The sequence below is a fragment of the Bos grunniens genome, chromosome X (genome assembly GCF_055505025.1).
Source record: "Bos grunniens cultivar Pamir isolate PY7600 chromosome X, Bosgru_T2T1.0, whole genome shotgun sequence".
Lineage (NCBI taxonomy): Eukaryota > Metazoa > Chordata > Mammalia > Artiodactyla > Bovidae > Bos > Bos grunniens.
The window spans coordinates 35,418,011-35,435,797 of NC_141194.1; the positions used below are offsets into that span (position 1 = coordinate 35,418,011).

At 33.5% G+C, this 17,787-nt stretch overlaps 1 protein-coding gene across 2 annotated transcripts in view; it reads left to right on the plus strand.

Moving 5' to 3' along the window:
• The window catches only part of CFAP47 (cilia and flagella associated protein 47), a 507,751-nt gene that overhangs the window by 402,055 nt on the left and 87,909 nt on the right, over positions 1-17,787 (plus strand). The gene's annotated exons all lie outside the window — the stretch shown is intronic.

Below are 17,787 nucleotides of genomic sequence, written 5' to 3' on the forward strand. Positions count from 1 at the left end.
ATCTTCATAATTATTGTAAATATGATAAAATACAGATTATCTTAATTAATTTAAAAATAATGGCTACAATCAGTAACTACTACTGACATTTAAATATAAGTAGGTTCATGACCTTATTTTTACTCTAGTCATTTATATCAGCATTCTGAATCTTATTAATTTATTTCATTTGATACAACAACTCCATGTTTTAGGTGTTATTCTTATTGAATCAAGGAGATTGCAGTTCAGAAAAATTAACTTACACATCAAAACAGTTATTTGCTAACAAAGCCAGACTACTGTATGTCTGATATCAGCATCTTTGTTTTCTGTTTCTTTGCAATATATTGAAAGAAGTATGAACTGCAGTTCACAAAAGAGAAAGTACAGATGGCCAAACAATGACTAAAAATAAGTTCGGGGTCACTAATAGTCAAATAGATGTTAATTAAATTGTAGCTATCTAAGTTTTCTTTTTCCTTTCTTTTATAAAAAAATTTTTCTGTTTCAATGAAATAGGAACAAATACAGATTGTGTGTGTGTGTGTGTGTGTGTGTGTGTGTGTGTTTAGTTACTCAGTCATGTCTGACTCTTTGCAACCCCATGGACTATAGCCTGCCAGGTTCCTCTATCCATGAGATTTCCCCTGGCAAGAATGCTGGAATGGGTTACCATTTCCTTCTCCACAAATACTGATTAGGGAAGTATAGAGACACAAGAGATGCGTTTTTGATCCTTGGCTTGAGGAGAGCCATTTCCTGGAGCAGGAAATGGCAACCCACTCCAGTTTTTCTTGCCTGGGAAATCCCATGGGCAGAGGAGCCTGGCAGGCTACAGTCCATTGGGTCACAAAGAGTTGGATGCAACTGAGCATGGATCACTAAATCATTACATAATTGTTATAGCTTACAGTGATTGATGTCGGATTCATGATCTCTGAAGAAGAGAGTTTAGCTTCAGGATCAGGGACAGGCTTGATCACTCAGAGTTCTTGTGTGATAGAAGTTTTATTACGGTGAAAAAAGACAGAGAAAGCTTCTAACATAGACATCAGAAGGGGGTCGGAGAGTGCCCCCCTCTCTAGTCTCAGCAAGGGAGCTATATACTTTTTCAGTTGGTTATTACAGTAAATCAAAAGAATGTCTCAAGGTTGTAAAGGTCTTATCAGACCCACTCTCACAACATACAGTTTAAGATGACAAGAAACATGTCCTTGAACAGGATATGTTGTTGTTATATAATCATTGGTACAGAGTTTAAGGCAAAACATATCCTTGAGCAAGATGGGTTGTTTTGTTGTGTAATCATTAGCTCTGGCCTTAAAGAAAAAAAGAAAAAATTTACGTGATTAAGATGAAGGGATGTTAAAAAGAAAAAAGTTTGTCCTTTTCTCCTCCTCCTCCCCCTCTTCCCCCCGCCACTCCTCCTTAGAGGAGGAGGACTTCTTATCAGACCCAGACTTCTTATCAGCCTACCTGACAATTAACTCTCTCAGTTGCTGAAAATCACTTTGTGTAATGTATATAAAGAAGCTTAGAAATTAGCACTTTTTTGACACAGTAATTCCATTTCTGATGAGATATTTTCAAGAAATAACCAGAAGATGGATTATTTACTCACAGAGATGTTTGATATTGAGTTATTTATAACAACAAAAAAAATTAGAAACCACCTTAATGCCAAATAACAACTTTGTTTTTGTAGTAACTATTTATATGTCTGCTTATATTTCAATTTTACCAACTCATTAATATGAGACATTTTCTTCCTTTTACATTTCAATTGATTTTACACTTTCAAAGCCTTTGTACATTGTAAATAGGTTGAAAATTTACCTCTATTTTCTTTTTTCTTCTCCTTTGTTTATAATGTGGAAGGAGTTACAGGTAGGTAGGCATCTTTTTCATTTTCTCCTTTAATTTATCCAGATTTTGGTTTTTATACTATGAAATTACAGTCTAATTTGATCCCCCCTTAAGAGGCAAGATTTCTATCTTTTAATTAAATGATAGTTATTATTTTGTTGTTATTTATTTTTGCAATGTGATATTCTATATTCAGATCATGTATACTCTGCTACACAGATCTGTATTTCAGGTCTTTGCCCAATGCCATACAGTTTAAACCCTACAGGTTTATGTTTTCTTATTTTATTTCAATTTTCTCATTGTCAATTCAATCATTCCTTTCCTTTTATCATCTCTTTATCCTTCTAGAAAAAAAATTAGAACAACTTATAAACGAGTTCTGAAAAGTCCCAATAAACACCTGGATTTAAATTACATTAAACCTATAGACAAATTTGAGGGGAACTGCATCTTTATAATATTTAATCTTCTTATCCAGGACCAATCATTTCCTTAATATTTTTGAGTATAGTATTTATAAATATTAATGAAGTCTATTTTTGCTTGAAAAAAACCAAGTTTCCATTGGCAGTACTTTTATTTAAATAATACAAATATTGTGTAAAGGTGGTCAAAAGGTAAAAAAATTAATAAAATGGCAGGGAATCATTCACTGTAAACATAGAGTTGAATATGGAGATTATGGAAATTATTGTTTCTCTTACCAGAGTCAGCAATCTTATTGAATTAGTTTATAAAATTTCCATCTTTTTCCTAATTTTGAACTATTTTATATGGAAAGGACTTTGCTTATTTTTTTTAATGCTTCTTTTTTTTTTTTATTCCTGGGTCATTATTCTGCAGCAAGTTATTTTTAAGATATTTTCAAATTAAAACCTAAATAATCCACTAGGAATTATATATAATTTATATTGTTAATGCTATCTTCAAATGGTTTTTAAATTTAATGCAGTCTTCTGCTGGATTTTTCATCTAACAGTGGACACCCTGTCTGTGCAATGGGTTGAAATTTCAAAATATATTCCCTGCTTCTCTATATAATAAAATTTCCAAAGAGGATTGTTTATTTTCAAGAAACTTTCTGTTTGTTCTGATATTCTTGTATGATATAATATTAGTGTTAAGGATGTCCCTGATGAGTTGGAGAACATAAAAACTAAGAGTACAACAGAAATGGGATCTCTGTTTCTTACAGTGCTATTGGCTTTTTAAAGACTTTGGAATTCTTTGACTGTATTGCAAAAATTGCCTCATATACCATATAAAGCATTTGTAGCCTTAAAAATAAGTCTTTCTACATCTGCATGCTTCAGATGAACTGACTGAGTGGCGAGGTTCTGAACTTGCATTGTCCGGTCTGCCATGTAATGTGACAGTACATTCAGTTCAGTTCAGTTAAATGCTAGACATTAAAGGGAAACCAAGTAACAGCTGGTAAGACTAATATATATTCCTCAGTTGTGAATGTTGCTGCTTCAGTCCATGGTAAGCTTGTCTATGCATCATCCCAGTCACAACCTGATTTTACCAACATTTTGGTCTGTATAATGACAGAAGGACATGGATAAAAATAATTTTTGCAAATACTCCTCATATTAAATCATTTTAGTTCTTTCTAAAATTTTAAGTTCCTTTGCATTTATGAAATCCCTTAGTAAAATTGAATGGGTGGGTGAATGGATTGATAGATGGATAGATGGATGGATGGATGGATAGATAGATCGATAGATAGAAACCAAGGCAACAACCGTAGCCATTGAAACTGTTTTTTACATTGGATAAAGATGTTCACATCCATTTCATTCCTCAAAGAAAACATTTTTTTTTCTAGAATTTTTCTTCCTTAGACTGAGTTCTATACTAAGCTATAGATGAAAGGGAAAGGGAACGGGAAAATCACTCAGTCATGTCCAACTCTTTGCAACACCATGGACTATACGGTCCATGGAATTCTCTAGGCTAGAATACTGGAGTGGGTAGCCTTTCCCTTCTCCAGGGGATCTTCCCAACCCAGGGATCAAACCCAGGTTTCCTACATTACAGGTGGATTCTTTACCAGCTGAGCCACAAGGGAAGCTATAGATACTAATAGCTAAATACTTCATTTTGTTTTTAGTAGTTTCACTGTTCTTTTGTTATCTTTCTGTCAAAACTGGTAACAGGAAGTAGACAGGAGGAGAAAAAAAGGTCTTCCTGTCAGTGGAGAATCTTAACCTGCCAGGTTTTCACTTTGAAACTCATTCTTGTCTACACATCTACTTAGGTCAAGTAACCAAGAATGAAACAAGAGTATAGGTGAATTGTGATCTCAGAAGACATCCTTCTATAACGCTGAGACATGTATAAGAGTTGCAGTATTTTTTTTTTTCTCTTTTACTAGTAAGTATTCAAATGTCACTTAAGGAAAATCAAGATTAAACTCTTGAGGGGAAAAAAAAAAAATCTTAGCTGGAACATTTTCATGGATCCTCTGACTGTGTTAGTTAAGAAAAAGGGAGGGGGGCATAGATTAGCATTATTATATATCATAGTATAGCACTAGGGAGTAGGTACTACTTTACAAATCTATATATGTGTAAAGTTAGACCTAGGGCTTTAGGAAGGGAGCCACACTGCAGGAATAGGACATTAGACTTGCAGTGCGAGAATCTGTGTTCTGTTTGTTTGTTTGTTTGTTTTCTCCCCCTTGATTATTTTTATTTTTATTTTTTTTTACTGTGATGTGGAAAAGCTGTGTTAGCTTGAGCTGGTTTCTGTTCTCTCCAGACCCTGTTTTGGAAATCAGAAAAAGTAGAAATCAATTTTACCTAATAAGATATTTTTTTCCTGATAAGATAATTTTTGAACAAATGCAGTTGTGCATGTGATGAAATATCTAGACATTAAAATTATGTACAAGTATTGGTTATTAGTATTATTGCATAGGTGAAAATAGGTAAATGCCAAGATGAATTCCTGATTTTCTCAGTTTTAGATGAAATAGGATCTAGCACACTGCCAGTACATGCCAGGAAATATATTTCTAAAAAATGAATAAAGCAATAAATAGCAGTTATTTTTCTTCTGAAAACAGCTTTTTAGGTTAAACAGTTAGGAGAGAAATGATTTTAAGTTTCATCAACTACTCATTGATGAAAGTCTTGTTGCCTTGATCAATACCTTTTCTAGAAGAGGATATATTACAGAATAGTAGGTATCTGTTTTTATATTCATATTTATGTTTTAAGAGTATCCAACTTTATAGAGTATATCAGGCTTCCCAGTGGCTCAGTGGTAAAGAATCCACTTGCAATGCAGGAGACCTGGGTTCGATCCCTGGATTGGGAAGATCCCCTGGAGGAGGAAATGGCAACCCACTTCAATATTTTGGGCTTCCCTGGTGGCTCAGAGGTTAAAGCGTCTGCCTGCAATGCAGGAGACCTGGGTTCGATCCCTGGGTTGGGAAGATCCCCTGGAGAAGGAAATGGCAACCCACTCCAGTATTCTTGCCTGGAGAATCCCAAGGATGGAGGAGCCTGGTGGGCTACAGTCCACGGGGTCGCAAAGAGTCAGACATGACTGAGCGACTTCACTTTCACTTTCACTTTTATATTTATATCTAACTATATTAAAAAATAACTCACTCTTGTTCCTCCTTTTGCTATCCCTAATCCTTTATATATTCTGTTCACTCAACATTTTAATTTAAAAACTCAGCAAATTTCTATTATTCATATACCACTTTCACAAATTTTGGCATTTCCTAGTATCACCTATATAAAAATTTACCTAATAGTATTTTAGTAGAAAGCAGTGTCACTTGTCATGAGCTGTACAATGTACTCTTTTCCAGGAACTAAACACTTTATATAAATATCAATTCATTTAGTCTTCACAACAACCCTAGGAGATAGATACCATTAATAGCACTGTGTTAGAGATGAATATACTGAGATGTGTAACTTATGCTGATAAGTTATATCCAGGATCACACTCACAGTATGTGCTGGAACTTGGGTTTGAATGTAGGGCTTGGACTCTTACCCAATTATGCAATTCTGTTTTAAACAGAAGATGGCTATAAAATGTCAGTAAAAATTAAATGAAAACTTTAAATATCTGTCCAAGTTTCACTCAGAAGTTTCATAAATGCCAGTCTTGCAAAAAAAAAAAAGTCTTCCTGGAAAGCAGTCTCTGAGAAGGAGGTTGGTGTGCAGGAAGTGTACTAGTGGGCAATATATGAGGATCTGCAGCACTGGGAGAGAGAGGATGAAACAAAGCTGAACAGAGTGAGGTGAGGACAAAAGTGTCAGCTCACACCTTGGCAAGCATTGAAACAAGGATAGCTCTTCAGAGTCTCCCCAGTTGGAGATGAGGAGGCCAGGATTTTACATCTCATTTCCTCACACCCATCCCTCCCACCCCAACCCCATCAATTCATCATGAAATGTAGTCTAATCCTGGAAAGGAGTTTAACTGGGTCAGGTGACTCTCTTCTGCTGAAGGCAATTCTCCCAAAAAGTTGATATCTAGGTACTGTATATTGGCAGTAATCTTGATAGCTTGGGGCATAAAGTCATAAAGATATATCTTCTTTTTAGTAGAAGCATTATTGTTCACTTTTCCTGATACTTATCTCAATAATTTTAAATATGATAAGATGTCAGAATCAAGGTTCATTTTATTCATTTTTTTGTTATTATTCAGTCGCTGAGTCGTGTCCTGACTCTTTGTGACCCCATGAACTGCAGCACGCCAGGCTCCTCTGTCCTTCACTATCTCCTGGAGTTTGCTCAAATTCATGTCCATTAATCAGTGACGCTGTCCAGCCATCTCATCCTCTGTTACCTGCTTCTCTTCCTGTCCTCAATCTTTCCCAGCATCGGTGTCTTTTTCATTGAGTCAGCTCTTCACACCAGGTGGCCAAAGTATTAGAGCTTCAGCTTCAGCATCAGTCCTTTCAATGAGTATTCAGTGTTGATTTCCTTTAGGATTGACTGGTTTGATCTCTTTACAGTCCAAGGGATTCTCAAGAGTCTTTTCCAGCACTACAATTTGAAAGCAATTTGTATTCATTATGTATACATAATTGTCCTATCACCACTTATAGAAAAAGTCATCCTTTCCTTACTTAAATTGCAGTTACACTTTTTTCTTAAATCCATTGACAGAACGCGTATGAGTTTTTTTCTGGATTCTGTTCCTTTCTAGTTGTCTGTTCATACGTTTTTGTACCAATATCATGTATCTCAACTACCATATGGCAAGTCTTAATATGTAGTAACATAAACCCTTCTAATTTTTCCTCTTCTTCAAATTTGTCTTAGTTATTCTAGATGCTTTGGACTTTCATAATAATTTCAGAATCAGCTAGTAATTACTAAACACACACAGGAGCACAGATATACACATGTTCCCTTGTGAGGACTTTAATTTAAATGTATTGAAACTATATGTTAATTTGTGAGCAACTGGCATCTTAGAAATACTAAGTTATTGAGTTTTTGAATCCAAGAATATGGTGTTTCTCTTCGTCTAATTTATCCAAATGGCTGTCTACTATATTTTTTCAAGATTTATTTAAAAGCCCATCTTATCCCTACTGATTTCACATGCCAACATTATCATATACTAAACTGCCATATGTACTTCAGTTCTTTCTGAATTATCTCTACTATTCCACTGATCTGTCTTTTAGAGCCCAAATTACACTGTTTCAATTAGAGAGGCTTTATAATGTGCTTTAGTATGTATTGAAGATAGCTCTGTCATATTGCTCTTCCTTTCTGAGATTTTATTGGCCATTATTCCCTGTTTATTTATCTGTATGAACCTTATAATAAACTTGACTACCTCTAGAGAAAACCTGAGAAAATATTTACTGGGATTATTTTTAAGTTATAATTTAAATTGCAACTTTATATATGTAGAACGAAATGACATTTCTGTGATATTAAATCTTTGTATCAGTGTCATTTTATGTATTTTCCCTAGTTCATCAGCTTTGTGCCTTCAAAAACATTTAAATTTTATTTTTAAAATATTTTTACAAGTGTTCTAATGGGCAAATCATGCTTAAAACTAATTTTGATCACCTTTTAAAAATAGTGATAGTACTGGCAATGTATCTCATTCTTTTTGACAAGCGCAATAGAAAATATACAGTTTGTTGTCACATAATACGAAATACCTTTATGATTATTTATACTTAATAATTTCTTCCTTATTTTAAGTATAAAACCTCACTATTATATTTTATCTTATTGCTTCCTAGATAACAAAAAGGCTTTACTGAAAGTAACACTTTTCTCTGCTCAAGAATAAAAAACCTTGAATCATTTTAATGAGAAAGATGAATATAATTAAAAGTGCTCATATAGTGACTATCACATTACTTTATTACTCATGATATTCCATGATGCAGTGATAAAAGGATTAGCACACTATTCAAAACATTTTACACAATGTTAATAATTTCTGTAAGGGCTAATTAAATTCTATCTTCGATTTAAAAGAAAAGATTTAGAGCCTCAATTTAGATTGTTGTCTGCAGAGCAATCTCAATGTTAGGGAATCCTACTTTTGGTTAAAGATTGCTAGCAGAAAAGCACATAGAGAAGATACATTTAACCATGTTGCTCTATTTATATTTTTCTTTAAAACATCAGGCCTTTCTTTTTCCACATAATTGTCTATATCTAACTGAAACTAATCAAATATATTTTTAGTCATTTTCATGTAACTTAAAAAATTCTAATTTAGCTTTATTTAAATATAGATGTGTAGGTAGACAGATAAATGTTAGGTAGCATCCCCTTTCTTTGAAAATTATTATCTCTGTTGTCAACATGATGCCATTCAGTTGACCATTGTAAGAAACCCATTAGGTTCCAGGAAGCAGAACTTTCAGACCTAACATTAGTGTTTACATTTGGCTTCATGTAAATTGTATTTTCATAACTTTTGCCCATTTTAAATGATATTAGGTTGTTTTACATCTGCCATTAATTTGCAAAACTTTTTCATGTCATCAGTTGAAAACCTTTTTTTAATTGAAGTACAGTTGATTTACAATATTGTTTCAGTTGTACCAGCAAAGTGATAGTTTATCATAAGATATTGAATATAGTTCCCTATGTACTATAAATACAAATATGTATTTGTATGTACAAATAAATCCTTGTTGCTTATCTATTTTATGTATAATAGTTTGTATCCATTAATCACTTACTTCTAATTTATACCTCCTCTCCTCCCTTTCTTCCTTGGTAACCCAAAATTTGTTTTCTATGTCTATGCATTTATTTCTGTTCTATATATAGATTCATTTGTATTATTTTTAGATTCCACATGTGATGTCCTTAATATTTTTTTTCTGTCTGACTTCACTAAGTATAATATTCTCTATGTTTATCTATATTGCTGCAAATGACAATATTTCTTTTTATGGCTGAGCAGCATTCCATTGTGTGTGTGTGTGTGTGTATGCATGCGTGTGTGTATATGTCACATCTTCTTAAGCCAATCATCTGTTGTTGGACACTTGGGTTGTTTCCATGTCCTGGTTATTGTAAATAGTGTTCTATGAACACTGGGGTGCATGTATCTTTTCAAATTAGAGTTTCTATCTTTTCTGGATATATGCCCAGCAGTGGGATTACTAGATCATATGGAAACTCTATTTTTAGTTTTTTCTAAGGAAATTCTATACTGTTTTCTATAGTGGCCATACCAGTTTACATTCCCACCAGCAGTGTAGGAGAGTTCTCTTTTCTTCACATTCTCTTCAGCATTTATTATTTGTAGGCTTTTTGATGATGGCTATTCTGACCAGTGTGAAGTGATATCTCATTGTGGTTTTGATTTGTATTTCTCTAATAATTAGTGATCTGAACATCTTTTCATGTGCTTGTTGGCCATCTGCATGTCTTCTTTGGAGAAACGTCTATTTAGATCTTCTGCCTCATTTTTGGTTGGGTTGTTTATTTCTTCAGTATTGAGCTGTTTGTATATTTTAGGGATTAATCCCTTGTCAGTCACATCATTTTCATATCTTTTCTCCCATTTCATAGGTTGTCTTTTCATTTTGTTAATAGTTTCCCTTGCAGTACAAGTGCTTTTTTTATTTTATTTTATTTTTTTAAATTTTATTTTATTTTTAAACTTTACATAATTGTATTAGTTTTGCCAAATATCAAAATGAATCTGCCACAGGTATACATGTGTTCCCTATTCTGAACCCTCCTTCCTCCTCCCTCCCCATACCATCCCTCTGGGTCGTCCCAGTGCACTAGCCCCAAGCATCCAGTATCATGCATCGAACCTGGACTGGCAGCTCGTTTCTTACATGATATTTTACATGTTTCAATGTCATTCTCCCAAATTTTCCCACCCTCTCCCTCTCCCACAGAGTCCATAAGACTGTTTTATACATCAGCGTCTCTTTTGCTGTCTTGTATACAGGGTTATTGTTACCATCTTTCTAAATTCCATATATATGCGTTAGTATACTGTATTGGTGTTTTTCCTTCTGGCTTACTTCACTCTGTATAATAGGCTCCAGTTTCATCCACCTCATTAGAACTGATTCAAATGTATTCTTTTTAATGGCTGAGTAATACTCCATTGTGTATATGTACCACAGCTTTCTTATCCATTCATCTGCTGATGGACATCTAGGTTGCTTCCATGTCCTGGCTATTATAAACAGTGCTGCGATGAACACTGGGGTGCACGTGTCTCTTTCCCTTCTGGTTTTCTCAGTGTGTATGCCCAGCAGTGGGATTGCTGGATCATAAGGCAGTTCTATTTCCAGTTTTTTAAGGAATCTCCATACTGTTCTCCATAGTGGCTGTACTAGTTTGCATTCCCACCAACAGTGTAAGAGGGTTCCCTTTTCTCCACACCCTCTCCAGCATTTATTATTTGTAGACTCAATGACTATAGTAAAGTTGCAGGATATAAAATCAACACACAGAAATCCCTTGCATTCCTATACACTAATAATGAGAAAACAGAAAGAGAAATTAAGGAAACAATTCCATTCACCATTGCAACGGAAAGAATAAAATACTTAGGAATATATCTACCTAAAGAAACTAAAGACCTATATATAGAAAACTATAAAACACTGGTGAAAGAAATCAAAGAGGACACTAATAGATGGAGAAATATACCATGTTCATGGATTGGAAGAATCAATATAGTGAAAATGAGTGTACTACCCAAAGCAATTTATAGATTCAATGCAATCCCTATCAAGCTACCAACAGTATTCTTCACAGAGCTAGAACAAATAATTTCACAATTTGTATGGAAATACAAAAAACCTCGAATAGCCAAAGCGATCTTGAGAAAGAAGAATGGAACTGAAGGAATCAACCTACCTGACTTCAGGCTCTACTACAAAGCCAAAGTTATCAAGACAGTATGGTACTGGCACAAAGACAGAAATATAGATCAATGGAACAAAATAGAAAGCCCAGAGATAAATCCACGCACATATGGACAACTTATCTTTGACAAAGGAGGCAAGAATATACAATGGATTAAAGACAATCTCTTTAACAAGTGGTGCTGGGAAATCTGGTCAACCACTTGTAAAAGAATGAAACTAGAACACTTTCTAACACTATACACAAAAATAAACTCAAAATGGATTAAAGATCTAAACGTAAGACCAGAAACTATAAAACTCCTAGAGGAGAACATAGGCAAAACACTCTCTGACATACATCACAGCAGGATCCTCTATGACCCACCTCCCAGAATATTGGAAATAAAAGCAAAAATAAACAAATGGGACCTAATTAACCTTAAAAGCTTCTGCACATCAAAGGAAACTATTAGCAAGGTGAAAAGAAAGCCTTCAGAATGGGAGAAAATAATAGCAAATGAAGCAACTGACAAACAACTAATCTCAAAAATATACAAGCAACTCCTACAGCTCAACTCCAGAAAAATAAATGACCCAATCAAAAAATGGGCCAAAGAACTAAATAGACATTTCTCCAAAGAAGACATACAGATGGCTAACAAACACATGAAAAGATGCTCAACATCACTCATTATCAGAGAAATGCAAATCAAAACCACTATGAGGTACCATTTCACACCAGTCAGAATGGCTGCGACCCAAAAGGTCAAGTGCTTTTAAGTTCGATTATGTCTCATTAGTTTATTTTGCTTTTATTTCTTTTGCCTTGGGAGACTGACTTAAGAAAATATTGCTGTAATTTATGTCAGAATGTTTTGCCTATGTTCTCTTCTAGGAATTTTATGATGCCAAGTCTTATATTTAAGTGTTTAAACCATTTGAGGTTTATTTGTGTGTGTGATGCAACTGTGTGTGCTCATTCACAGTTGCTCAGTCATGTCCGACTCTTTGTGACCCTATGGACTACCAAGCTCCTCTGACAATGGAGTTTTCCAGGCAGGAATACTAAAGTGGGTCACTATGACCTCCTCCAGTGGATCTTCTCAACCCAGGGATTGAACCTGCATCTCTTGTGTCTCCTGCAATAGCAGACAGATTCTTTACCATTGAGCCACTTGGGAAGCCCATATAATGTAAGGAAGTATTCTAATTTCATTGATTTATGTGTAGCTTTCCCAACACCACCTGTTGAAGAGACTGTCTTTCCTCCGTTGTGTTTTCTTGTCTCCTTTGTTGTGGATTAATTGATCACAGATGTGTGGATTGGAATTCTTTGGGGCTCTCTGCTCTATTACACTGATCTACATGTCTGTTTCGTGTTGAAACCACATTGTGTTGACTACTGTAGCTTTGTAGAATAGTCTGAAGGACTATGCTGCCAACTTTGTGCCTTTTCCTCAGGATTGTTTTGGCAATTCTGGATCTTTTGTTGTTCCATACGAATTTCAGGATTTGTTCTACTAGTTCTGTGAACAATGTCATGGGTGTTTTGATAGGGATTACATTAAATCTATAGATTGCTTTGGGTAGTATGGGCATTTTAATAATATAAAAGTATGAACATTGTCAAACAGTTTTTCTTCACCTGTTGAGATAATCATGTAGTTTTGTTGTTTCTTTTGCTGATATAATGTGTAACATTGATTGATTTGTATATGTCAGACCATCCTTGCAAACCTGAATGAATCCAACTAGATCATGGTGTATGATCCTTTTATATGTATTGTTGAATTGATTTTGCTAATGTTTTATTGAGTATTTTTACATCTCTATTCTTGAAAGATATTGGCCTATAATTTTTTTTTCTTTATCTATATCTGGTTTTGGTATTAGGGTACTGGTGGCTTCATAGAATGGATTTGGAAGTGTTGCCTGCTATTCAATTTAGAAAACATTTTTGATACATCCCTGGGAGATAACTTCTTTCAATCTATTATTTGTTTATTGTGTTTGATTATAGAATTTTCCCATAGGATTTTTTCTTTTTTTTTGCAATTTTATCATTGAATAGCCCTTTCTTTTCTATTCTCTGAGTCACCTGTCTTGGTTAGAAAGATTTTCTCCTTCAAACATTGTGAAAATAGACTACTAATTTTTTTTTCTAACCTCTTGTAGAGTTTTAAAAAATATATTTAAATATGTAATTCATCTAGAACTTATCTTTATATTTAGTGTACAGGTTTTCCTATTTGTTTTTCCTTTAGCTAGATAGCTGTTGTGATCACTTACAAAATAATCCAGTGCTTTCCCAATGAATGGGAACAACATTAATATATAAATTGTATATTATATACTAATTATTTAAATCAATAGTTATGTATAAGTTAATTTATATGAAGAAATATTACCATGATTATAATATATTGATGCATATTTTAGATATTAACTCCTTAATATATTTAATATTATATAGTATTTTAGTTAATTGATGCATATGTTAATAAGATAACATATTCATAAATACATACTTCAAGATTTCTTTATGGTCAATCTGTATGTTGTTTCATTACTTTGGTTATAACTAGCCAGTACTTTTTTTAAAATTTGTGATATTTATGGTGTGTATTTATATCTAATATGACTAGTCACTTTCTCTATTCTCAATATGATATAGAAGAAACCAGAAATTTAGATGTTGCTTAAAAATAGCCCATCATCAGTGTATTTGGGAAGTAAGAACAAAATTCTATCATTGACTTTATTAAACCATCTTTAAACAGTAATTCTTATAGTTTTTTATGTGCTTATGGATAAGTACTTTATTTTTTCTTCTTATATTACCTGTCTATAGTCTTTAAATACTGACACATCATTTACTTTAAATGCTTATTTTCACAAAATGGTTTAACAAAATTCTCAAGAGAATTTTGTAGTTCCAACTCAATTATATTATTGCCAGTGAATGAAAGCCAAAATCCTTCTCCAGAATAAAAATATATGGTTTTCCTTGTTTTTAAATTATTATAGGTTTATATAAAGCATTATGCATAATCCTCAAAATGAGAAAGTTTATCTTTAAGCAATGTGAATTATATACCAGTGATGATTTGACAAGATAGTATTCTAATTCAGCATTAATCTAGACAATAAATGTAAAGCCAAAACTCTGTCTCAAAGCATTTTATACATGTAGAGGGATATACAGATTTATAGGATAATAATTTTGCTCTTATTATTGTTGCTACTACTTTCATTATTAATATTGATGTTATTCTAATTTGGAAGTCCTTGCTATGATCAATAGAAGTTACATACTCAAAGAATTTGTATTTTAGAATATAATAGTTGTAAAGATAACAACCATGTTCTCTCAATTATCACTCCCTGGATATTTAGTGAAGTATAAAGCACTAGTATCTTAAAAGAATATATAAATAATTTCTTTCCAGTTAAAGTCCATTTCACCTAGAAATAAAACTGCTACATTTAAAACAGATTTTTACTAATGTGACTTTAGAAAATAAAGATCTACAGAAGAGAAATAGACCAAAATGGATTAAAAATGAGCACTTCTTTAAGTATCACTGTATAAACAAAATTCCATTATCATAAATACCATTAAGAGAAATATGTTTCAGAGAAAGTTTCTTTGTACTAAAATATTTTAATGACCCAGTAAATGGTTCATAGAAATAGTGTTTAGCTGGTACGGTTACAATGAACTCAACTCTGCCACCAATTAATATAACCTTAGGCAAGAAACTTCTCGACCTTTTAAGTTTTCTAATTTTAAAAATCTGTCATTTGGCATTTCCATGTTCTGCTCGGTGATGTTTAAATGTTTAGCTTTGGAAAAAAAGCACTGTTCACAGTCAAAAACAATGAAAAGATGGGAAAACTGAAAGGTCATAATTTTTATCCCAAGGGCTTAAGATAAATTGACAGTGACATCCTCTTAGTAGCTTAACCCCCTAAAATTCCACTGGCACTCCAGACAAAACTGGAGAAACTTTGAAAAATTATCCTTTGTGGAACAGACTTAGAGGAGGCATGAAAATATTCCTGAACCCTCTTTCTTATATTGCTATGGAACAAAAGCCTTACCCTTCATGGTGAAGAACAACAAATATTGTTCTTGGAGCATAGGTAAGTCCTTAGAGCATAGGTAAAAACCCATTTCAGCTAGAGTAAGGTCAGAGGGGAAAACAGAAAAAGAAAAAACTTCTACTCTTGGGGGAGAGCAGGGATTTATGTAAGACATTGGGCAACAGCTAGCAGAAGAACAATAAAAGTAAGAAAATCACATCCCTCAAAACAGAGGATATGGTGAATGCATGACAATCAAGTTTAATTAGAACCACAGAGAACACTGACCTCACCACATCTACTGCAAGGTTAACAAGCAACTGTAACACAATAACACTGAACAGTTGCAGGAGGAAGACCCTATGTGAGGTACAGTGCAAAGGGAAGACCAAAAGCTGAGGGTGGAGCAGACATTAAGAAAAACTCTTTGGCAAGCTATCCCCACATGAACAAAAGTGTATCACTCTCAGTTAAAAAATATATGAGACAGATGTATATCCCCTTGTCAAATGACAAGGGGAAAATAAGACGTCTCAAGAAACAAATCAATTATTAGACCCAAACTGTGACATCATACGGATGTTCAAACTACCTAAGAAGACATTCAAATTACTATGGCTTTAAGCTTTGAATGGAAAAGATGGACAGGATGACAGATTGAATTAATTTCAGCAGCAGAATGGAAGTTATTTTAAAAAATAACAAAAATGCTAGAAATGAAAATACAGAAGAATGAAAATACATAAAAAATGCCTTGATGGATTCATCAGCAGATTTGACACATCAAAAGAGAGAATCTATGATTTTCAAGTTAGGTTAACAGAAATTACAGTAACTTAGAGACAAAGGGAAAATATTAACAAGACAGGAAAAAAGAAACATTGAAAAGTTGTAGAACAATAACTGACAGCCTAACATGCTTATAATTGCAATTCAAGAAAGCAGAGAGATTGTAAGAATACCACAAATGAAGAAATACTTGAAAAGAGAATAACATTTTTTCCAACCTTGGCAAATGATATTTAAACTGCTAAAAAACAAACAACAAAAAGAAAACCTTGAAGGTAGCCAGATTTTCTTTTTTATAAATTTCTTTATTTATTTATTTTTGGCTGTGCTGGATCTTCGTTGCTGCACAGGCTTTTCTCTAGTTGCGGTGAGCGGAGGCTACTCTAGTTGCCATGTGCCGGCTTCTCATTGGAGAGGCTTTTCTTGTTGTAGAGCATGGGCTCTAAGCATGTGGGCTTCAATAGTTGCAGTACATGGGCTCAGTAGTTGTGGTTCCCGGGCCCTAGAGCACAGACTCAGTAGTTGTGGTTCACGGGCTTAGTTGCTTCATGGCGTGTGACATCTTCCCAGACCAGGGAGGAATCATACCCATGTCTCCTGCATTGAATGGCAAATCCTTTACCACTGAGCTATGAGAGAAACCCCAGAATTTCTTTTTTTAAAAAAGACATATTATGTAAAGTAGAATAAGGACTTCTGTTCTTAAACCATGCAATCTAGATGATAATGGTATGACATCTTTAGTGATTAAAGAAAAAAAATACTGTCGATCTATAATTTCATATCCAGGAAAATACTTATTTAAAATGTAGAATTATGGCTTCTTCAAGTCAATATACAAAAGCCAGTTATATTTTTATATACTAACAATGGACAATTGGAATTTGACATTAAAAATGTCATTTATAATAACAAAAAGCCCTGCAAGTATTAGGTAAAGATATAAAAAATTATGTATAAGAACTGTATACTGAATAGTGGGAAAAATTGACAAAAGAAATCTAATAAAGCTAAATAAATAGGCATGTTCACTGATTGAAGACCAGATATTGTTAAAATGTCACTGATCTCCAATTTGATATATAGATCCAGTATATTTCCAGTCTATTCCTCATCAGACTTTTTTGTAGGTATTGACAAGCTCATTATAAAATGTATATGAAAAGATAAAAGAACTAGAATTTCCAAAATCATTTAGAAGGAGGAACAAAATTATATACAAATTGACAGATTTTAAGATATACCTAAAAACTAAATTAATTTATAGTGGCTAAACATAGGCATAGAAATCAAATGAACAGAAGACAAAGCTCATATTTAGATTCAAGCAAATATAATCAAGTGAATGTTTTGGGGTCTGGTCTGAAGAATTACTGAATACATAAATGGTATAAGCCAGGTCCACTGATGGATGAACAGAAGGTGAAAATTCAAAGAGAAAGGGAGTATTTGTACCTTCTCAAAGTAATTCCACAAAGTATTTATTAAATACAAAAGGGAGATACTAACTCTACATTGGAAAACCTGGAGGATATCACTTTAACTGATTAATAAAGATTAATATGGCCAGTAATAAAATATATCAATATCATGTATCCCATGATAATTGGACACTGAGAGGGAAAAATAATTTCTCTGATATTATTCCCCAAAATATATTTCCTTAGTCTTATCACTAGAAAATATCAGATAAACTCAAGCTGAGG